The following is a 23,919-nucleotide window of genomic DNA, read 5'->3' on the forward strand; positions in this document are numbered from 1 at the left end:
AAAATTCTGGTAATAGAATTTGGACAGGATGTATCTCTTAGGTCAGTGAGGACTGCAGGATGTTACATTTTTAAATCTATTCAGGGTATTTTTATTGGTCTCAGGACAGTCGTTCATATTTCTTCATCTATATGAATATATACTTTGCATACATTTAACTAACTTTCCTTCCTTGATATTTTAAAGTGCATCCATATATGTTGACTGAATCAAGTATCATTTGAAAAACATTTTTTTAAAAAAGTTTATTTTATTTTTGCACGTGAGTGAGAGAGAGTGAGAGAGAACAAGCAGGGGGAGGGGCAGAGGGAGAAGCAGACTCCCTGCTGAGCAGGGAGCCCAATGCAGGACTCCATCCCAGGACCCTGGGATCATGACCTGAGCCGAAGGTTGATGCTTAACCAACTGAGCCACCCAGGCACCCTGAAAAAACATTTTTATTAAACAATTGGCTAAACATTGGCTAAAAACAAATTTTTTTTTTTTTTTTTTAAGATTTTATTTGTAAGTAATCTCTACACCCAGCGTAGGGTTCGCACTTACAACCCTGAAATCAAGAGTTGCATGCCTTGCCGACTGAGCCAGCCAGGTGCTCCTAATGTTTAAGTACAATGAGGGGCGCCTGGGTGGCTCAGTTGGTTAAGCGTCTGACTATTGATTTCTGCTCAGGTCATGGTCTCAGGGTCATGGGATCGAGGCAGCCTGGCGGGTGTCTGCTTCTCTCTCTCTCCCTCTGAAATAAATAAATCTTTAAAAAAAAATACAGTGAAAAGATTTTTCTCTAAGTCTTATTGAGGAATTGGCCTGAAAACTTTTATCTCAACAGAAAGAGGTAGTAAGGGCAAAACAAAATATCTTAATTCATTATCTTTTTTTTTTTTAAAGATTTTATTATTTATTTGACAGGTAGAGACATAGCGAGAGAGGGAACACAAGCAGGGGGAGTGGGAGAGGGAGAAGCAGGCTTCCTGCTGAGCAGAATCCCAGGACCCTGGGACCATGACCTGAGCCGAAGGCAAATGCTTAACGACTGAGCCACCTAGGCGCCCCTTAATTCAGTATCTTAATTCATTTAAGACTTTCTTCTAAACTTATAGTTTATCCTGGAAAACTTTTTACTGTTGCCATATCTGTATTTTTTTTACTGATCTTTGGGTAAAGAATGTGATTGGAAAATAATTGCCAGGAAATTTTTATTCTCTACAACTTATTTAAAAGAGCCTGTTGAGTTTTAAACTCTTACTCCAAATTCTTTTCACTGTATCTACAGAGTTGAAATCAATGGGAGCACATTTACATTAGCATTATCTTTACATGCATTTTAACCTATCAAATAGTTACACAGTTGTAATATTAGATATATACATATACACATACACACATATATAGACACAGGCATATATTCCATTGTGCTTAAGCAATAATAAAAGTTCATTTAGCTCAACTCTTTTATTGATAATTTAAATTATTTCATATTTTCTCATGTTGTCATGGCTATGAATATCTTATTTTCAAATTATTTCCTGCTTCTCCTACTTTGAGTGTGTTCCTTTAAAAGTAGTCCCCAAACTGAAATTCCTAGGACAAAGTACCTAACAAGTTTTATAGTTCCAGTTACATATTGTTAGATTGTTCTCTAGAACAGTTTCACAATGTCACTGGAGATTTTAAACTTAATTTATTTCCCTATGGCTTGGCCACATTTGCTTTTTAACTTCTTTATAAGGCATTTAGAATATAATAATTCCTTAAAGATGTTTCAGTAAGCATTTACTTTCTGGTAGCCTCTCCATTTTTATGTGAGGAATTTTACTGTAATTATTTCTTGGTTTATAATCTGTGCATCAGTTTTGACCACTTAGCCTGATAACTTTGGATATTGATCCTATTTGTGTCAAATCTTTATAAATAATTCAGATATTAACCTTTTATAAATTACCTTTACTACAGTTTTACTCTTCCATTGCCTTTCCTGATATGAGACTTTGTTATATTTTATCATGCAAGAATTTTTTAAATTAAAAATAATTTTTTTAAAGATTTTATTTATTTATTCATGAGAGACGGAGAGAGAGAGAGAGAGAGAAGCAGAGGGAGAAGCAGAGGGAGAAGCAGACTCCCAAGGAGCAGGGAGCCCGATGCAGGACTCGATCCCAGGACCCTGGGATCATGACCTGAGCTGAAGGCAGACGCTTAACCATCTGAGCCACCCAGGCGCCCAAATTAAAAATAATTTTTAAACTGCGGAAAAATGCACGTAAAATTCACCAAAGTATACACTTTGTGGCATTTAGTACATTCGTAATGTTGGGCGATCATCACAACTATCTAGTTCCAGAACATTTTCATCACACCGAAAGAAAACCCTGTATCCATTAAGCAGTCACTCCCAGTTCTCTCCTACCCACAGTCCCTGGCACAGACCAATCTGCTTTCTGACTTGATGGATTCACCTGTTCTGAATCTTTCGTATCAATGGAATCACAATATGTGACCTTTTGTGTCTGGCTACTTTTACTTAGCATGATGTTTTCAAAGTTCAGCCTGTTATAGCATGTATCAGTACTTTATTTTTTAATAGCTAAATTATATTCAGTTGTATGAATACATTTTGTTTATCCATTTATCTGAATTTGAATTGTTTCTAGTTTTTAGCTATCGTGAATATGCTGTATGAACGTTCATTTGCAAGTTTTTGTTGAACACTTGTTTTTGATTCTTTCAAGTATATACCTAGATATGGAATTGCTGGGCTATATGGTAATTCTGTGTTTAGCTTTATAAAGGAACTGCCAAAGTATTTTCCACAGTGGCTGTACCATTTTGCAGTCCTACCAGCAGTGTATGTTAGCTATTTCTCCACATCCTTGCCAACTTAGTACTTTCTGGGGTTTTTTGTTTTATTTTTCACTGTTGACATCCTAGTCGGTGTGGAGTGGTATCTCATTGTGGTTTTCTTTTCTTTATTTCTTTTGTTTTTAAAGATTTTATTTTTAAGTAATCTCTACATCCAACGTGGGGCTTGAACTTACAACACTGAGATCAAGAGTTGCATGCTCCACTGTCTGAGCCAGACAAGTGCCCCTCATTGTGATTTTCATTTGCATATCCCTAATGACTAAGGACATCGAGCATCTTTTCATGTACTCATTGGTCATTTGTATAATTCTCTTTGGAGAAATGTCTGTTCAGGTCCTTTGCCCATTTTTTAAAAAAATTGGGTTGTTTGTCTTTGTTGTTGAGTTTTGAGCATTCCTTTTTATATTCTGGGGACTAGACCCTCATCAGACATATGATTCACAGTTATTTTTGCCCATTCAGTTGGTGATCTTTTCACTCTTTGATAGTGTCCTTTGATGCACAAAATTTTTAATTTTGATGAAGTCCAATTTATCCCTTGTTTTGTTGTTCATGCTTCTGGTGTCATATCTAAGAAACCTTTGCCTAATCAAAGCTTATGAAGATTCCCCCCATGTTTTCTTCTAAAAGCTTTATAGATTTGCCCCTTATATGCAAGTTTTAATCTATTTCTTTTTTTTTTTTTAAGATTTTATTTATTTATTTGACAGAGAGAGAGAGATAGGGAGAGCAGGAACACAAGCAGGGGGAGTGGGAGAGGGAGAAGCAGGCTTCCTGCCAAGCAGGGAGTCCGATGTGGGACTCAATCCCAGGACCCTGGGATCATGACCTGAGCTGAAGGCAGACACTTAACGACTGAGCCACCCAGGCGCCCAATTTCTTTTATTATTTTTAATCTAAGTTTTATATATGATATGAGGTAAGGATCCAGCTTCATTCTATATGCAGGTATTAGTTGTCCCATACTATTTGCTGAAGAGACTCTTTTTTTCTCCATTGAACAGTTGGGACATCCTTGTTGAAAATTAATTGTATGGGTTTATTCTGGACTCTCAGTTCTTTTCCCCAGATGCCACTACCACATTGTTTTGTAACTTCGTGGTAACTTCTGAAATCGGGAAGTATGAGTCCTCCAACTTTGTTCTTTTTTTTTTTTTAAGATTTTCTTTATTTGACAGCGAGATAGAGGGAGAGCACAAGCAGGCAGAGCGGCAGGCAGAGAGAGAGGGAGAAGCACGCTCTCTGCTGAGCAGAGAGTCCAACATGGGGCTCGATCCCAGGACTCTGGGATCATGACCTCAGCTGAAGGTAGCCACTTAACTGACTAAGCCATGCAGACGCCCCTCCAACTTTGTTCTTTATAAAAGTATTTTGATGACTTGGGATCTCTTAAAATTCCATATGACTCTTAGGATCTGCTTATCTGCTACTCTAAAAAGGCAGTTGGCTTTTTTTTTTTAAATTCAGTTAGTTCTATACCCAATGTGGGACTTGAACTCATGACCCTGAAATCAAGAGTCACAAGCTCTGCTGACTGAGCCAGCCAGGTGCCCCAAGGCAATTGTTGAATCTGTAGATTAGATTGAAGAATATTGTCATCTGAACAAAATAGTAAGTTTCCAGTACATGAAAATGGGTGTCTTTCCATTTATTCAGAGTGTCTAATTTCTTTCAGCAATGTTTTATGGTTTTCAGTGTACAAGTTTGTGCCTCCTTGGTTAAATTTATTCTTAAGCATTTTATTCTTTTTGATGTTGTTGTAAATTTAATTCTTAATTTCCTTTTCAAACTGTTCATTGCTAATGCACAGAAATACAACTGTTTTTTTTTCTCGGCTTTTGAGGTTCTAATTTTTATGCAAATTTCTAAAGATACGTAATATTTGGTTTCATCTTAAAAATTTAGAATGTGGTATTTTATTTTTATTGTAGCAATAATAGCTATAGATCAGTGTTTTTATATAATCAGCATATATAAACATGTGTATATATATACACACAAATTCAGTACTTTGAATATGATTCAAAATTTCTGTGCCTATTTTAAATCAACTGCATTTTTTTCTTTTCTTTTTTCTTTTTTTACATTTTGACCTCCTTTACCCATTTTTCCCATCCCTACCTCCACCTCTGGCAACTACCAATCTGCCCATTTTATCTATAAGCTTGTGTTTTTTCTTTTTTAAAAAATGTATAAGAGAAATCATATGGTATTTGTCTGTCTCTGTCTGACTTATTTCACTTAATATAATGCCCTCAGGATCCATCCATATTGTCCCAAATGGCAAGCTTTCCTTTTTTATGGCTGAATAATATTCCATGATACACACACACACACACACACACACACACACACACACACACACACACCACAGCTTCTTTATCCATTTATCCATTGATAGACACTTAGATTGTTTCCATCTCTCTCGTATTTAAAAGAAGATTTTATTTGAGAGAGAGAGAGCACACGTGCGTGGGGGGGGTGGCGGAGGAGCACATTCCGCACTGAGCGTGGAGCCCAACATAGGGCTCAATCTCACAACCCTGAGATCACGACCTGAGCTGAAATCAAGAGTTGGACACTAACACACTGAGCCAACCACCCAGGTGCCCCTCCATCTCTTGAGTATTGTAAATAATGCTGTAGTGAAGATGGAGGTGCATATATCTTTGTGAGTTAGTATTTTTGTTTTCTTTTAGATAAATACCCAAAGTGATATTGCTGGATCATATGATAGTTATAATTTTAATTTTTTGAGGAACTTTCATACTGTTTTCCATGGTGGCTGTACCAATTTACATTTCTACCAACAGTGTACAAAGATTCCCCTCTCTCCAAATTTGTCCAGTTATGGCTGATTTTTGTTTGTTGATCTTGTATCCTGCAACTTAGCTGAATTTGATAATTAGGTTTTTATTTGTATATATTCAGGTATATCCATCTTGACTCTTATGAGAACTTTCATTTCTTTTAATCATCTGTTCTTTATCCGGACATAAAATTGCTCTACTCAGTCCAGGTTGTTGTCTGTGCTTGTGACCAATTTACGGTAGATCTGAGATTCCAACAACCCCTTCCTTGAGTTCGATTAATTTGCTAGAGTGGCTCACAGAACTCAGAGAAACATTTTATTTCCTAGATTACAGGGTTATTATGAAAGGATAGAACTCTGGAATAGAAGAGGTGTGTTGGGAGGTATGAGGAAACTGTGGAGTTTGGCTCTCCAAACTTAGGAAATTCCAAATGTTTTAGTAGCTCTCTGCCAGAAAAGGTATAAAGACCAAATAATATTTCTTATCATAAATCAGAATATCACATAAGGGCTTGAAAACTGCTTTATAATAATTTGAACTTAGAAATTTTTAAAAATCTAATTTTTTCTCTGTTCTTCCAGGATAATTTCACTATTAGTTTATCAAGTTCTATAAGTAGTCCTCAGTAACATTACTGTAGCGGTCCCCAGGTGGCTCAGTCAATTAAGCATCCAACTCTTGATTTTGGCTCAGGTCATGATCTTGGAGTTGTGAAATCTAGCCCTGTGTGGGGGCTCCATGCTGGTCTGGGAGTCTGCTTGAGATTTTCTCTCTCCCTCTCCCTCTGCCTCTCCTACCCCTCTCCCTCTCTGAAAAAAAAAAAAAAAAAAGACAAAAAACAAAAAAGAAACCAGTGTATACTACAGATTAAGTTGGGTAGTATTATATTATTTACTATTTTTAGTCTTTACATCTAAGGCTCCATTTATTCATGCTTCATTGTAGTCTTATGCTTTTCTTTGAATATATATATGTCTTCCCAAGTTAAATCGATGTCCAGATATTTTTTTTCTCATTATTTAAAAATGGACTGTTTTTCATTGTATTTTCAAGTTGTACATCACTATTATGTAGATTATAATTTACTTTTTGGTATTTCTCATTTCTTGCACCTTTAAATTGCTTATTTGTATGTCCAATAAATTCTTTTTATAAGGATTTTGGAAAGATATGTTAATTGTGAAAGTGATTTTATTAAATATTTATTTTTCAGAGAGTAAACACTATTTAATCATAAAGGGAAATTGTTTTTTTTAAAGATTTTATTTATTTATTTGACAGAGAGAGAGAGGGAACACAAGCAGGGGGAGTGGGAGAGGGAGAAGCAGGCTTCCCGCTGAGCAGGAAGCCGATTCGGGGCTCAATCCCAGGACCCTAGGATCATGACCTGAGTTGAAGGCAGACGATTAATGACTGAGCCACCCAGGCACCCTGGGAAATTATTTTTTAAGTGTAGTTTTCTTAGTTTCTTTCTTTTTTTCTTTCTTTCTTTCTTTCTTTCTTTCTTTTCTTTCTTTCTTTCTTTCTTTCTTTCTTTCTTTCTTTCTTTCTTTCTTTCTTTACCTTATAGCTTTCTTGTTTGGTTTTATCCTTCTCAAAATCATATTTCCTAAAAAGTTTCCAAATAATAGAAGAATTATTTGAAATAAACTTTTAAGATACAAGGAACCTGTGGAGATGACCTAATGCCCTGCTGCGTGAAGTATAGGTCAGTGGACCAGCAGCATCCGTATCACCTGTGATTGTTAGGATTTCAGGCCCTACCCTAGACCTTATTTATATTTACATTAAAGTTTGAGGCTCTTCTCTTATGTGATTCCCTCATTTCACAGAAAAGAAAAATTAGGTCCACAAAGTTTAATTTGCTTAAGGTAAATAATGGAACAACTAAGACTATTATCTAGGTCCCTTAGCTTCAGGTTCACTGCTTTTCCACTGTATCATACCACCTCCTCTACTTTGGAAGTTTTGGAAAAATTCTTTAATATTTCCTTTTCTTGTTCTATTTCTAAGAAGTTCCTAATCATACTTTAAAGCCATGTTCTGCTGTCACCTGTTTGGTAAAGTCCTTCTTCATATCGTTAGTAATCTTGACCATATCAATCACTCCTTCCTCATACTTCTTCAGTCTGTTGAACATACTTTCATTAATGTATATCCCACACTATTCTGTAATAAACTGTTGTAGGGAAGGAAAAGTTTTCCCTGACCTTCTTAGGGTCTCTGACCAGGTCTGAAAATTTAAACTGACAAAGACAGATTAACAGGGAGAAAGCATACAAATTTATTTAATGTAAATTTTGATGCATGAGAAAATGAAGACCTGAGAAATGGTTAAACCTGAGTGTTTTTATGCTAAGTCAGATGAAAAGTGGAAAGATGTGATAAGACAAAGGGTGTGAGGTAAGTGTAGTAAGCTGGGGGAAATGTAGCAAGGCCTATTTGTTCAGATTCTTCTTGGTGTTGCTCTGTCTTGGATATAAAGATGTTCCTTCCCTCTAGGTACAAGGAGGGTAGGGTACCTTTCACATGAGGGTTTTCTGACCTGCTTCAGGGGAAGGTCAGAATGTCCTTCCTTCACGTACCATTTCTCAGATTCCTTCAGCTTAAAATATTTAATATGCCAAGATATTGTATTTGGGGGTAGCATGTCCTGAGCCCTATCATTCCCCCATCTGAAACTTCAAGAAATATCGTTCCAGAAACTGAGTTGGTAGACTGTCCCATAATTCATTGAACCTGTCTCTGTCCTGAGTATTTCTAGGGAAACAAAAGAAAAACAACAGTTAATGGTTGGAACCAGTTTTTAGCCCAGAAGGCAGTCAGTTAAGAAGATTTTCTAGATGTTGGACTTGAAGCATCTTCAGATGGAATAAGGACAAGGCACTGGAACTATGACAGATTTTCCTGGTTTACACTTTGAATGTCTCTGGCAATGTCATCAGGTGATCTGGTGAATTTTCTTTTTTTCTTTTTAAGGATTTTATTTATTTGTTAGCGAGAGAGCGCATAAGCAGGGGGAGCGGTAGATAGAGGGAGAAGCAGACTCCCCGCTGAGCAAGGATCCTGATGTGGGACTCCATCCCAGAACCCCAGGATCCTGACTTGAGCCAAAAGCAAACTCTTAAATGACTGAGCCACCCAGGCATCCTGAGTTGGTGAATTTTCTAAGTGACTCACATAGGAAGGCACAAAATTTGTCCATACATGAGCTGTTGTGGCGATTTCTCTGAAGTTTGCATCAAATTGTCCAGCTTCAGTTTGCAGGGCTTTGGGAAAAGGACAGTTTTAATTTTTTGTAATTCAAAGTCAGAGGGTGGGAAAAAATTGGAAACTTGTAATTTAAAGAGTTGTAGCTAGATACTGGGGGAAACTAGAAGGATTCAAGATGCAGTCTGGTTAACAAGTAGGTAATAAAATTCTTTTTTTTTTAAAGATTTTATTTATTGGGGCGCCTGGGTGGCTCAGTCGTTAAGCATCCACCTTCAGCTTAGGTTATGATCCCAGAGTCCTGGGATCAAGCCCTGCATTGGGCTCCCTGCTCGGCGGGAAGCCTGCTTCTCCCTCTCCCACTCCCCCTGCTTGTGTTTCCTCTCTCGCTGTGTCTCTCTCTGTCAAATAAGTAAATAAAATCTTTAAAAAAAAAAAAGGAAAAAGATTTTATTTATTTATTTATTTGAGAAAGAGAGCGAATAAGCACGAGCAGGGGCTGGGGCAGAGGGAGAGGGACAAGCAAATTCCCGGCCAAGCAGTGAGCCCAACACAGGGCTCCATCCCAGGACCCTGAGATCATGACCTGAGCTGAAATCAGGCGCTTAACTGACTGAGCCGCCCAGGTGCCATAGTAGGTAAAAATCTTAAAGACAATGAATAGGACTAGAATTTAATACCCATGAGGGTGTGCTATAGTTTTTTGTTGAAGCATCATCTTTCTCTCTATAGTCACTACCATTTCTATCAAAGATAATCAAAGTAAGACTAATTTGTTTGCAAAATAAGGCTAGTCTCGGGGCGCCTGGGTGGCTCAGTTGGTTAAGCGACTGCCTTCGGCTCAGGTCATGATCCTGGAGTCCCGGGATCAAGTCCCACATCGGGCTCCCTGCTCAGCAGGGAGTCGGCTTCTCCCTCTGACCCTCTTCCCTCTCATGCTCTCTATCTCTCATTCTCTCTCTCAAATAAATAAAGTATTAAAAAAAAATAAGGCTAGTCTCGTTAAAGTTGGTCTGATTATTTATATAAGTGCAGCAAGAATAGTGATTGCCCACATAGGTCTTTTGAGTTTGTTTGCTGGAACTTTTCGAAAGGAATCTCAGATTCGAATTTTAAAGGCCTCTAGAGGTTAGGAAGCCAAGCCAAGGAAAACCCGATAAATATTGACTCCTTATAGTCAACCTTAGATTTAGCTGGTCATACTGGATTTTATGCATCATTCTCAAGTATGACATTTAGTCAGATCCTTGGTAATATAACTAAAGTTTCTAAATGTGTCCTAATAGCAGGGAAAGGGATTCTTACTGAACTTACCCAAATAACTATATTGCACAAAAATAAGATTACTTAAGAGTTTCTGAATTCTCGAGGGATCAGGTAGGGAGAAAAAGAAATTGTTTATCTTTATTCACAAAGGTATATTTTATCAAATTGCTTTAACTTATAGTTTGCTTAAGAGAAAAGAAAAAAAGGTTTCCTTAAATCTGAAAAATGAAACCAGCAACGTTGGATAGTGTGTCCTGAATCCTGTAACTCTTCATTTACCCACCTTCTGTCTGTATTAAAGTGGTAACTTCTTGAGGGCAGGAACTGTGTCTTACTCTTTTTTATTTTCCCAGACTTCACGCACATAGTTAGCATTTGTTAAATACTTGTTAAAATTATTGTATCAGTTTTGGAATTTTTTATTTCTGTAGATAGTGACACAATCAAAATGATAACTTGGTCAAAAATTATATCAATATATAGTTATGAGAATTTCCCTACTTTTATTTTCTTTATTCTAAAATTCTTAGTCCTAAAACTTTTGTAGTCACTCTTTTTTAAACTGTAGTTTATCAATTGTTTAAGTTTTTCTATTTTTCAAAACCCCAACTACTATTTTTGCCACTGTTTAATTTTTTTTATTTTTTAATTTATTTTTTGGGGGGTTTTTTTGTTTAATTTTTTTTAAAGATTTATTTTAGAGAAAGAGCGCAAGAGCATGGGGTCGGGGCCAGAGGAAGTGGGAGAGAGAATCTCAAGCAGACTCCCCACTGAGTGCAGAGCTTGGGCTCCATAGCAGGGCTCAATCCCATGAACCTGATACTATGACCTGAGTCGAAATCAAGAGTCAGGTGCTCAAATGACCGAGCCACCCAGATGCCCTGCCACTGTTGAATTTCTAATCTTTCTTATCCTTATTTTATTCTTTGCTACTTGTGACTTGCCACTTTATTATTTTTTTAAAGTTTTTAGGTCTTAAACTTTTAAATTTTTTAGTTTTAGAAACTTAAATCTTCACATTTTTTTTTCTTACTAATATATTCATTTAAACTAACTTTTGTTGAATGCCTGTTAGGCAGAACCTTATGCATTTATAGCTATAATTTTTCCTGACTAGATATGTGAGGAATAATCTTAGATTATACACAATAATCACCACAAATTTTTTGGCAGTTTTAAATTTAGTATTTTTTTTTGTTTTTTGGGTTACCATATCATATTTTTATTGATTTTTATTGATATATTTTTATAAATTTAGTTTTGTATTGCCACATCATGTGAAAATGGCTAATTTGTTGGCATATTTCATTATATTTGGAAGATCTATTTGAGTTGGTTTAATTTAAAATGTAGACTATAGGCTATATTGTGACACAAAATATAGTTTAGGGGATATTTCTTCAAGGAGGGAGTCAGACATTCTCCAAAGTAGTTGAAACTGAAAATTCATGTAAGGCCTACCTGTTTTCCAATAGGAGGGACATACCCTGTATATTTAGATGCCTTGAATAGAGAAAACCATTCTTTTCAAATGTCAGCTTCATCCTGAAAGTCACAAAGACAGTTACTTGAAACAGTAGGCAATGATCAAGCTGCCTCTCGTATGGATTTTTTCTGTATAACATGCTTCAGGGTAAGTAACAGCAGGAATTCATTTATTTAACCAAGATTAATGATTCTCCTGAAAACACTGGAGAGACAAGCTAGAGTATCAGAGTATATGATTTTTCCATATATATATATGGATTTTTTTAAAAGATTTTATTTATTTGACAGTGAGAGAGAGAGCACAAGCAGGGGGAAGCAGCAGAGGGAGAAGCAGGCTCCCTGCCAAGCAGGGAGCGCAATGTGGGCCTTGATCCCAGGACCCTGAGATCATGACCTGAGCCAAAGGCAGATGATTAACCAACTGAGACACCCAGGCGCCCTATATATATGGATTTTTAAAAGTAATTTTCAACCTCTGTTACAAATGGTTTAGTGAGTTCACCTTTGACATATCCACTCTGCTCACACAATAATGATAGACAAAAATATAAAAAAGAGAACTAAAAAGTTACTGATAATCTCGGAACAATGCTAACATTTCTGTGTGGTCAAGAAACAAAAACACTAGATGATGAAAGGAACTGAATGATTGGACCTATGATGCTCAGGTCTGGAAATGCAGATTTCCAGGAATTTGGCTCTTAAAAGCAACAAGAATAAAATAGGAGCCACGCTTATTGCATAAAGCCAAGACCTGGTTATTGCCCCATCTCACTTGGCAAAGGAAGCAGAAAATAAAGCTATTGCTGGCTGCTATCAAGGACTGCAGTGTTTAGCAACCTGAAGGCTTATGGAGATAGGAACTTGGGGATGCAGCCTTGTTACCATGCTGCATGGTCATACCACACCAGCATTGGTTTTATACTGAATTTGTGCTATCCCCAGTAGCATTATGGAATAGAAATAGAAATGTGATTATAAATCTCATTCTAGACTGGGGAACTGGGTGAAAACATCTTTAACATTACTAGATAATATGGGTTGACATAGAGAGAGAAAAAGAGAGAAAACTTAAACAAATACCCCACCTACATGAAAAATCAGCAAACCAAAACTCCAAATGTATGAAAAATATTAATGCTAAGAGACATAGACACCATATCAACTATTGTAATGTGAAAACAATTTTATCTAACAGTCTGCTAAAAACTAAATATGGTTAAGGATGCTCAAAGAGGTAAATGAAGAGATAACTTGCTCAAAAAAAAAATTAAGAAACAGGCAGAGATAAAGCAAAAACAGATAAATTTAAAAACCAGTTTTACATTTTAGTTAAAAATATAATCACCGAAATAAAAATCAGTCTATGAGATGCTAGGCCATGAAAATAATTGGCTAAAATAAGTGATTTAGAAGCTTGTACTGAGATATTTATCAGGAATGTAGCACAGAATGACAAAGAGACAGATACAGAGACAAATATATATCATATGTATATATGACAGAGATGTTAAGACAGAAGATATATGTATGTCTAATAAGAGTTTCAGGTAGAGAATGGAGGAAATGGTAGATAATCAGTACTTGAAAATAATTTTGAAGAATTTGAAGAGCTTAGAATTTTCTGCGGTTGAATAAGGACATGTATGTGTTCTCAGATCAAATGTGCCTGTGAGTGTCAAGTAGGATAATGAAGAAAATCTTTGCTTTTAGGCATAGGAAAACTTCAGAGTATCCACAAATAAAGGAAAAAATCTTAAATGATACCAGAAGATACAGATTATTTTCAAGGAATGACAGTTATATTGACAGTAGACTTTTCATAAGCAAATCAAATAACAAAAAATATGGAATAATATCTTAAGTGTGATGAGTAGAAAATAACTACCAATGTAGAATGTTATACCAGCTAATGAGGACAATGAGGATAAAATGAGGACATATTCAGTTACCCAAGACTGAGTTTACATCTCATAAACATACTCAATGAAGGATAAAGGTTATTCTTTAGTAAAAAGAAAATTGAAGAGGGGTAGTGATAGCTACAAAAAAATGGGAACTCAAATTGATGAAACCTATTGACAAATTATTGACTTAAAACAATTTTGTGTTAAGACAGCAAAAACAACAAATAATAATAAAAAAGAAGGTATTCAAGGGTAAAGTGAAAAGGTCCATATCCTGCTTAGAAGGAGGATAGAAATACTGAAAACTTTGTAATTTTGTTTAAAAATGTATAAATTATATATGTTTAAAAATTAAGGGTTGCGGTACCTGGCTGACGCAGTTGGTAAAGCATGTGACTCTTGATCTCAGGGTCATGTGTTTGAGCCCCACATTGGGCATGGAGCCTACCTAAAAAATAACTAAATAAAATATAAAAACTTAAAAATTAAGGGTGGGGCGCCTGAGTGGCTCAGTTGGTTCAGCGACTGCCTTCAGCTCAGGTCATGATCCTGGAGTCCCGGGATCGAGCCCCACATCGGGCTCCCTGCTCATCAGGGAGTCTGCTTCTCCCTCTGACCCTCCCCCCTCTCATGCTCTCTCTATCTCATCTCTCTCTCAAATAAATAAAACAGAATAAAAAAAAAAAATTAAGGGTAATTACTAAAAAAATAGAAATACAATGTACCACTTCCATCTAACAGTGGATAGAGGAAGAAAAGGAGGTAATTTTGAAAGAAAAGAAAATTTAAAGAAGAGAATCTAAACAGTAAAAATCAAATAAGTTCAAATATTAGAAAAACCATGATAAATATAAACAAATTAAAGTTATCAAAAGAGATCACAAAAGGATACAAGAGCGGAATCCAGCTATAAAATGTTTACAACTAAATCTTAAACACATACAGTACACAGAAAATGTGAAAATAAAAGGACTATAAGAGATATTTCTCACTTCTTGGTGTATACCCCAAAGAACTGAAAACAGGGAAGCTGAGCAGGTATTGGTACACCCATACTTACAACAGCATTATTCACAATAGCCAAAAGGTAAAGCAACCCGAGTGTTCATTGCCAAATGAATGGATAAACAAAATGTGGTGTATAGGTACAAAGGAATACTACTCAGCCTAAGAAAGGAAAGAAATTCTGACACATGCTACAACATGGATGAACCTTGAAGACATTATGCTAGGTGAAATAAGCCAGTTACAAAAGGACAAATACTGTTGTTATTCTACTTATTTGAGTTACCTAGAGTAGTCAAATATATAGAAACAGAAAGAGTGGTAGTTGCCAGGCCCTGGGTCAGGGAGGGGATATTACTGTTTAATGAATATGGAGTTTTCAGTTGGGGAAAATGAAAAAAGTTCTGGATGTGGATGGTAGTGGTGGTTGCATAGCAGTGTTAATGTATTTAATACCATTGAACTGTACACTTAAAAATGGTTAAGATGATATGTTTTATGTAATGTATGTTTTATCATAATTTAAATTAAAGATATCCCTTAGAACTAAAGAAAGTTGGTGTAAAGTATTAACAAATGATAAAATAGATTTTAAGGAAAAAAGAAAAATTACTCCATAATAACAAGAGGAACAACTATAAAGATTCATTTATTTATTTTGAGAGAAAGAGAGCACAAGCAGTGGGGAAGAGGGGAGGGGCAAAGGGAGAGGGAGAAGCAGACTCCTCACTGAGCAGGGAGCCTGACTCGGGGCTCCATCCCAGGACCCTGGGATCATAACCTAAGCCAAAGGCAGATGCTTAACCAACTGAGCCACCCAGGCGCCCCTGTTTTTAAAAATACTTTATTTATTTATTTTAGAGAGAGTGGGAGTGGGGGGAATGGAACAGAGGGAGAGGAACAAGCAGGCTCCCTCCTGAGTGCAGAGCCCAAGTTGGGGCTTGATCCCAAGACCCTAATGGAAACCAAGAGTCAGAGGCTTAACCAACTGAGCCACCCAGGTGCCCCAGATCCCTACATTTAGTAGAGAGACTTTTTAAAGTATACATGGAACAGTTAAAGAAATTGGCTAGATCCTAGGTTCACAAAGAGTCTTGATAAATTTTAGGCAATTTATGTCGTGAATAGTATCTTAAAACCCCTATATTATAAACTTAAAAATGTCAATCATCAAGAACTTTTTTTTGAGGGGGGAATTAATAATTAGCATTTACAAATTTACAGAACTGAACAATAATATAGTACCACACATATCAAAATGTGAGAAATACATTTGAAGTAATATTTACAGCTAAATTTATGGCCTTGAAAGCAGTAAGAAAAAAAACCCTAAAAATTAAATGAGTTGAGGGGTGCTTGGGTGGCTCAGTTGGTTAAGCCTCCGACTCTTGGTTTCTGTTCAGGTCATGATCTTGCAGTTGTGGGACGAGGCCCGAGTCAGGCTCTGTGCTCAGTGCAGTCTGCTTTAGATTCTCTCCCTCTCCCTCTCACTTTCTCTCTCTCTTTCTCTCAAATAAATAAAACCTTAAAAATTAGTTGAATTCAAAATAGTAATAATAGGAGTAGTGGTCGAAGTAGTTGTAGTATTACTACTATTGATGATGATACTAAAATAGCTAACATTGGAGTGGTTAGTATGTGTCAGTTTTTGTTCTGAAGGTATTTGTATGTATAAACTTATAACAAATCAGTGTGTAGATATTATTCCCATTTTATAGACTCGAAACACACAAAGAAGTTTCATAATACTTTCAAGATTACTTAGCTAGTAAATAGCTGAGTCATGGTTAGAACCCAAACAATCTGACCTCACAGAAAGGAGAAAAAGAATAGCAGAGGAAACGGAAAGAATGTAGAAAAGAGGGGAAAAAATAGGTAAGAGCTATTATACGTGAAGTGGAAAATAGAGAATAACTAGGAGCAAAATCAAAAACAAACTAGATAAACCTCTAGTAATACTAATGAAAAAATAGAAAAGATAAAATAAGTAATATACAGGAAACAGAGGGTCGGGGTAACTGGCTGGCTAGGTCAGAGGAGTGTGCGACTTGATCTCAGGGTCATGAGTTTAAGCCCCACGTTGGGTGTAGAAATTACTTAAAATCTTAAAAAACAAAACAAAACAGGGTATACTTTAAATCTTTAAATCACAAGAAAATTTTATTTAAAACTTTGACAATAAATTTGAAAACTTAGATCAAATGGGTAATATTCTGGAAAACTAATTACCAAAATTGGCTCAAGATGATTTGAGAACCTGACTAAACCAATAACATTAAGTAAATTGAATAGGTAATCAAGTCTCACCACACCCCAAAAGAGACACTAATATAATAAGAGAGCTTAGCTAGATAACTAAATTCAGGATCACTATATGAAATCAATAAAACTAAAAATTGGTTCTTTGAAAAGATTAGTGAAAATAAGACCTCTAGCACAGATCAAGACAGAAAGAGATGGCACAGGGCGCCTGGGTGGCTCAGTTGGTTGGGCGACTGCCTTCGGCTCAGGTCATGATCCTGGAGTCCAGGATCGAGTCCTGCATCGGGCTCCCTGCTTGGCAGAGAGTCTGCTTCTCCTTCTGACCTCCCCTCTTTCATGCTCTCTCTTTCTCAAATAAATAAATAAAATCTTTAAAAAAAAAAAGAAAGAAAAAGAGATGGCACAAATTATCAATATCAGGAATGAAAAAGAGCATTTAATGAGGTATTATGAATTACTTCCAAAACACTGGAAAATGTAGAAGGGGGTAGTATCCTAGAAAAACACCTGTATATAAAACTGACACAAGAAGATATGGAAAATCTGAATAGTTCTGTGTTTATTTAAGATTGAATCTGGGTGGTGCCTGGGTGGCTCATTTGGTTAAGTTTCCAACTGTTGATATTGGGTTCAGGTCATGATCTCGGGGTTGTGAGATCTACCTGGCTGGCTCAGTTGGTGGAGCATATGACTCTTGATCCTGGGGTGGTGGGTTTGGAGCCCCACGTTGGGTGTAGAGATTATTTTAAAAATAAAATCTTTTTTAAGATTTTATTTATTTATTTAAGATAGTGAGCAAGAGAGAGAAAAGGAGCAGGGGGAGGGAGAGGGAGAAGGAGTCTCCCCATTGAGCAGGAAGCCCAACTTGGAGCTTGATCCCGGAACTTCATAATCATGACCTGAGCCACAGGCAGACACTTCACCCACTGAGCCACCCAGGTGCCCTTAAAAGTAAAATCTTAAAAAAAAAAAAAAATAGATATTGAATCTGTAATTTAAAACCTTCCCTTGATGAAATTTTCATGCCCAAATGGTTTCACGGGTGAATTCTTCCAAACATTTAGAGGAAGAAATAAAACTAATCTAACATGAACTTTTTCAGAGAATTGAAAATGAGGTAACAACTCCCAACTCATTTTATGAAGCCAGCATAAGTTGGATGGCAGAACTAAGTATTTTATGAAAAAGGAAAATTACAGGACAGTTCCTGCCAACATTGTACATCTAAAAATACTGAATAAAATATTAGCATATCAGATCCAGAGATAGATAAAAATGATATACATGATGACCATGTTGGCTTTATTCTCAAAACACAAGGTTTTTTTAATATTTGAAAAGCAGTCTATGTAATTCATCACATTAACAAAATATATGAGACAGGTCGAGTAGGTGCATCTCAATACGTGCAAAGAAAGCATTTGAAGAAATTCAACATGTATTCATGATAAACAACAAACTCTAAGCAACTAGGACTAGACAGTAATGTGATGAAGAGTATCTACAAAAATCCTTTAACAAACATCACTTAATGTTGAACTATCAAAAATTTTCTCTTTGAAATCGTGAAGACTAAGATAACCTCTATCATTACTTCTTTTCAACTTTTCACTGTATGTCCTAGTCAGTGATACAGAGTGTGAAAAAAAATAGTACAGAGATTGAAAAGAAGAAATAAAACTGGTAAATTGTTATTATTTGCAGGTATAATTTTATGTGGAAAACTCAAAACAATCTACAAACTATTAAAGTAAATAAGTACTACATAAGCATTTAGCAAAGTTATTAGAAGGCTAGAATAAAAAATTAATTGCACTTGTATATGTCAGCAAAAAACATAAAGTGAAATTTTTTAAAAAACTATTTTTTTAAAAGATTTTTATTTTAAGTAATCTCTACACGCAACATGCGGCCTGAACTCACGACTCCGAGATCAGGAGTTGCAGGCTCCACTGACTGAGCCAGAAAGATGCCCCAAAAAACTATTTTTAATAGCATAAAATACATCAGATTCTTGAAAAAATTCTAACAGAATATTTAAAGAACTTCTATAAACTACAAAATATTATTGACAGAAATTAGATAATATATAAGTAAATCCCTGTTGATAGATTGGAAGGCTCAATGTTTTAAACATGTCAGTTCTTCTCTGATTGATCTGGAATTCCAGTGCTATCCCATTCATTATCCCAGCGGCATATTTTTTCTTTTTGCTGGAATTGGATGGATAGCAATGGAATTGGTGAAATTTGGTGGAAATAAAGTGATTCTGAAATATGTATGGTAATGCAAAAGACTAAGAATAGCCAAGATAATCTATAAGAATGAAACTTAGTGACTTTCTATCAGACATCAAGATTATTATAAAACTATTATTGATGAGGTAATTAAGACAATATGGTATTGTCAGAAGAATAGACAGATGGTCCAGTGGAACAGATTGAAGAATGAAGAAATTACCACCCATATGTAGTCGCTTGATTTATGACAACATTGATAACATAATGCAATGGGGGGGATGCCTGGGCGGCTCAGTCAGTTAAGTGTCTACCTTGGGCTCAGGTCATGATCCCAGGATCCTGGGATTGAGCCCTGTGTTGGGCTCCCTGCTCAGAGGGGAGCCTGCTTCTCCCTCTGCCTCTGCCCCTCCCCCTGCTTATGCTCTCTCTTCTCTCTCCCTCTGTCAAAATAAATAAATAAAATCTTTTTTAAAAGCTTGAAAAATATATAATGCAATGGGGGAAAGGATAGTCTTTTCAATAAATAGTACTGGGTCAATTGGATAGCCAAATGGGAAAATATTAACCTTGGCTTTCCTACCTCCACAATATACAGAATTAAATTCAAGATAGATTGCAGAGCTTTTTTGTAATGGGTTTGCTGCCAAAACATAGGTGTTGTGAAAACCACCGCTAAACCTAAACCAAAATGGGAAAGGAAAAGACTGACATCAACATCATCATCATTGGACACGTAGATTCAGGCAAGCCTACCACTACTGGTCATCTGATCTACAAATGTGGTGGGATCGACAAAAGAACTATCAAAAAATTTGGGAAGAAGGCTGCTGAGATGGGGAGGGACTCCTTCAAGTATGCCTGGGTCTTGGATAAACTAAAGCTGAAGGTGAACATGGTATCACAATTGATATCTCCCTGTGGAAATTCAAGACCAGCAAGTCTTATGTGACCATCATTGATGCCCCAGGACACAGAGACTTTATCAAAAACATGATTCCAGGCACATCTCAGGCTGACTGTGCTGTCCTGATTGTTGCTGCTGTGTTGGTGAATTTGAAGCGGGTATAAAACAACTAATTGTTGGTGTTAACAAAATGGATTCCACTGAGCCACCCTACAGCCAGAAGAGATACAAGGAAATCGTTAAGGAAGTCAGCACCTATGTTAAGAAAATTGGCTACAACCCTGACACAGTAGCATTTGTGCCAATTTCTGGTTGGAATAGTGACAACATGCTGGAGCCAAGTGCCAACATGCCTTGGTTCAAGGGATGGAAAGTCACCCATAAAGATGGGAATGCCAGTGGAACCACACTTCTTGAAGCTCTGGATTGCAGTCTGCCACCAGCTTGTCCAACTGACATGCCCTTGCATCTTCCTCTCTAGGATGTCTACAAAATTGGTGGTACTGGTACTATGCCTATGGACCGAGTGGAGACTGGTGTTCTTAAACCTGGCATGGTGGTCACCTTTGCTCCAGTCAGTGTTACAACTGTAGAAAAGTCTGTTGAAATGCAGCGTGAAGCTTTGAGTGAGGCTCTTCCTGGGGACAATGTGGGCTTCAATGTCAAGAACGTATCTGTCAAAGATGTTCGTGGCAGTGTGGCTGGTGACAGCAAAAATGACCCACCAGTGGAAGCAGATGACTTTACAACTCAAGTGACTATCCAGGCCAAATCAGTGCTGGATATGCACACAGGTCACATTGCTTGCAAGTTTGCTGAGCTGAAGGAGAAGATAGATCGTCATTCTGGAAAAAAGCTGAAGATGGTCCCAAGTTCTTGAAATCTGGTGATGCTGCCATTGTTGATATGGTTCCTGGCAAGCCTGTGTGTGTTGAGAGCTTCTCTGACTATCCTCCTCTGGGCCGTTTTGCTGTTCGTGACATGGGACAGATGGTTGCTGTGGGTGTCATCAAAGCAGTGGACAAGAAGGCAGCTGGACCTGGCAAGGTCACCGAGTCTGCCTCAAAAGCTTAGAAGGCTAAATGAATAGTATCTTCAAACCTGCCACCCCAGTCTTCATCAGTGGTGGAAGAATGTTCTCAGAACTGTTTGTGTCATTGGCCATTTAAGTTTAATAGTAAAAGACTGGTTAATGATAACAATGCATTGTAAGACCTTCAGAAGGAAAGGAGAATGTTTTGTGGACCATTTTGTGTGTGTGTGTGTGTGTGGCAGTTTTAAGTTATTAGCTTTTAAAATCAGTACTTTTTAATGGAAACAATTTGACCAAAAATCTGTCATAGAATTTTGAGACCCATTAAAACAAAAGTTTAATGAGAAAAAAAATAGATTTCAGATTTAAAATTTAAAGCTAATAAAACCTTGAGAAGAAAACAAAATGGTATCTTCATGACATGGAGCAGGCAAAGATTTCTTAAACCAGATTAATCTCCCCTCCCCCACCCATAAAAGCTAACCATGAATTCAAAAATGATAAATTGGACTTGATTAAAATTAAGAACTTTTGTTAATCAGAAGGCAATCCTAAGAGTAAGAAGATGTACATACCCTACAACTTAATATGTACTTATAAACACTTTCATATGTATTAGGAGAACTGTACAAGAATATTCATTGTTTATTACATTGAAAATTGGAAATGAATGTTTGTCAGTATGAGAATGGTTAAATCATTGTGTATGTACCATACACATACAATGGAATTATATATAGGAGTTCATATGAATGAACAAAGCCACATTTATCAACATGGATAAATCTCAAAAGCATAATGAGAGAATAGAGCAAGTTGTGAAACAGATACATTATGCTATGTTGGAAGTCCTAAAATCACCCTCAGGTTTGATGATTCACTAAAAGTGCTCACAGGACACAGAAGAGTTATACTCACAGTTACAGTTTAGTACAATGAAAGGACAGAGATTAGAACCAGCAAATGGAAAAGGCTCATGGGGCAAGTTTCAGGAGAAAGCCAATGCAAGCTTCCAGGTGTCCCCTCCCATTGGAGTTGCATGGCATTTGTTTCACCCTCCGAGCGAACATGTGTGACAACATGTGTGAAGTGTTTCCAACTCAGGAAACTTGCTTGATCCTTGGGGTCCAGAGTTTTTATTGGGAGTCAGTCATGTAGTGCCCACATGTCATGTGATACCCTCATGACTGAGCTCAGTTACTCAGACTCTAGCCCTCCTACCCTCCACCTAGCAAAAACAAATATACACCATAAATTGCTTTGTTAGGGTAAATTTATCTAATCATACTGGTATAGCATGGCCCAAGGCCTCAGGCATACAAAAATGCTTATCAGGCACAACATTCCATAGGCTCAGAAGTTACCTTCCAGCTTCTAGCCAACCACCAATCCTGAAGACAAACCTTTCTTTGGAATGCACAAGGTTTGAGCAAACCAGGCATGCCAAGTTAACTCTTTCCTGCCCAGATGCCATGTATTTAAAGTTTAGAGGCTTGTGAATCAATACTATTTATCGAAGAATACATTAAGTTTCATGGGGATGTTTAACACCCAGTTTAAGATAGAGGTTATCTTTGGGATAGGAGGAGACTGCTAGGGAGAAGTCCTGGGGAACTTTATGTATCTGTAATGTTTTCCTTATTAAAAGTTCTAAAACAAATATGGCAAAAAAATTTTAAGTTAGACAAAATTCTGGATGATGGAAACATGGATGTTATATTCTGCACACTTCTCTGTATATCTGAAAATATTTAATAAGAAAAAAATAGAAAAATCTGTCAAACTTTTGTAAAGTATGGATCATAGCGCTACTTTATAAAGAAAAATTTAAAACAAAACAAAACAGAAAAAAGAAAAAAGATTTTTGTAGGGACACCTGGCCGGCTTCGTTGGTAGAACATGGGACTCCTGATCTCCGAGTCTTGAGTTCAAGCCCCATGTTGGGTGGAGAGCTTACTTAAAAAAAAAAAAGAAAGAAAGAAAGAAAGAAAAGAAAAAAGGAAAAAAAAAATTTTCGGGGCACCTGGGTGGCTCAGTGAGTTAAGTGTCTGCCTTTGGCTCAGGTCATGATCTCAGAGTCCTCGGATCAAGTCCCACATTGGGTTCCCTGCTCAGTGGGGAGCCCCCTTCTCCCTCTCCCTCTGCCCCTCCCCCTTCTTGTGCTTTATTTCTCTCTCTCTCTCAAATAAATTAATAAAATCTTAAAAGAATCTATTAAGAATATTTGAATACTGAAGTTGAAATAGAGTGTCCAACTACTTAATGTACATAAGATTAATGTACTTGTCATAAATAAGTGACATGTGCCTGGTATTACTTACTCAAAAATTAGCAAATTACTTCCTGCCTCCAGGCCCCTTTATCTTATGCTAGTTCTAAGACTAGTCCAGTATGTTTGGTGGAGGATAAAAGCAAAAGGTAAAGGAGAACAGTATTTGACCTTGATGCAAATCAAATTACATGTTTCCCTTCTCTTCTTCTCCCTTCCCCTCATAGAATTAGTCTTAAAAAATAACAAAAATGTAGCCTGTGGATAATGTAAAGAAGGGGAAAGAGCAGTTGAACCTCTTTGCATTGGGAATGGGGTAGTGGGTGTGATGATGGTCAGATTTTTCAGATGCTGTTAGACATAATTTCCAGCTACTATGCTTCTTTCATTTCTCTGGTTTCTCTTTACCTTCCATAAGTCAACAGTCAATTAACAGATTTCTTCCTGTGCCTACTACATGCAGGTCCTATACCTTGAGATGTAAAATAAGTATGGTCTTTTAGCCCCATAATGTGCCTCATAATGAAATCAAAGTAAGCCATTCAAAAGCCAGTCGGTAGTTTTCCCTATACATGGTTTGGTGGGGAAAGCCTGCAGTACATTTTTGTCACAATTTGCACACCTCACCCTTCCAGCATTCAAACTCTAATTCATGTCTCAACA

At 36.8% G+C, this 23,919-nt stretch overlaps 1 protein-coding gene across 2 annotated transcripts in view; it reads left to right on the forward strand.

Moving 5' to 3' along the window:
- Positions 1–23,919, forward strand: part of GOLM2 (golgi membrane protein 2) — a 119,049-nt gene that overhangs the window by 82,073 nt on the left and 13,057 nt on the right. The gene's annotated exons all lie outside the window — the stretch shown is intronic.

Source organism: Eumetopias jubatus, unplaced genomic scaffold (genome assembly GCF_037043125.1).
Source record: "Eumetopias jubatus isolate StellerSeaLion01/CBP00866 unplaced genomic scaffold, mEumJub1_p1.0 scaffold_7, whole genome shotgun sequence".
Classification (NCBI taxonomy): Eukaryota; Metazoa; Chordata; class Mammalia; order Carnivora; family Otariidae; genus Eumetopias; species Eumetopias jubatus.